We start from the raw sequence: 877 nt of genomic DNA on the forward strand, positions 1-877 counted from the left end.
CTAGCTGTTGGCTTTGTTGTGGTGTGGCAGGCTGAGCTTGTTGTTGTTGGTTCAACTGCATCTGCTTTAGTAGGTTGGTCATTTCACATATACTCTGTGTAAGAGCAGAAGTTTCAGTGTTGGAGGAGATTTCTGCAACAGCTTTTGAGTGGGTGCTCCTGTGCCTGTGATTTCTAGTAGACTCAGCTAAGTCGCTGATCAGTTGCCATGCTTCATCTGCAGTCTTGTACTTTTTTAGAGAACCATTACTAGCACCATCTAGTGTGGTTTTATCCCGAGGCTTCATGCCTTGAGTGAAATAGCTGATTAACACTAGCCTGTCAATCATATGATGGGGGCATGCATCCAGAAGGTTCTTAAAACGCTCCCAGTACTCATAGAGAGTTTCTGATTCTCCTTGAACAATGCATGAGATCTCTTTCTTTAGTCTGTCTGTAACTTCAGCTGGAAAGTATTTCTCCAGAAATTCTCTCCTGAGCGTATCCCAGTTAGTAACAGTTGCTTCAGGTTGGGAGTAGTACCACTCCCTTGCCTTTTCCTCAAGAGAAAACGGGAAGGCAGTTAACAGAATAAAAGTTTCATTAGCACCATGACGCCTAACAGTAGAACAGGCTGTCTGGAAATCCCTTAGGTGCTTAATAGGCTCTTGAGCAGGTAAGCCATGAAACTTGGGCATCAAGTTGATTAATGCAGTCTTCAGCTCAAAATCTGCAGCCAGAGTTGGATGATGCACTTGATATGGCTGCAGTGTAAAATCTGGGGCTCCAGCTTCCTGGAGAGTAATCCTCCTAGGTTCTGCTATGTTATCTGCATGTGAATCAACTGAATCAGTAGTAAAGGAGCTTGTTTTGTTCTCAGATGGCGGTTTAGATTCGCC

At 44.1% G+C, this 877-nt stretch overlaps 1 non-coding gene across 1 annotated transcript; it reads left to right on the forward strand.

Annotated features, from left to right (window-relative positions):
• Positions 1 to 322: 322 nt before the first annotated feature.
• LOC148546715 (small nucleolar RNA R71) lies at positions 323 to 430 on the forward strand. Its single transcript, XR_015900246.1, has one exon. It is a non-coding gene; the product is annotated as a small nucleolar RNA R71 (small nucleolar RNA).
• The last annotated feature ends 447 nt before the right edge of the window (positions 431 to 877 follow it).

This window comes from Arachis ipaensis, chromosome B9 (genome assembly GCF_059453495.1).
Source record: "Arachis ipaensis isolate K30076 ecotype BB chromosome B9, ASM5945349v1, whole genome shotgun sequence".
In the NCBI taxonomy this organism is placed as follows: Eukaryota; Viridiplantae; Streptophyta; class Magnoliopsida; order Fabales; family Fabaceae; genus Arachis; species Arachis ipaensis.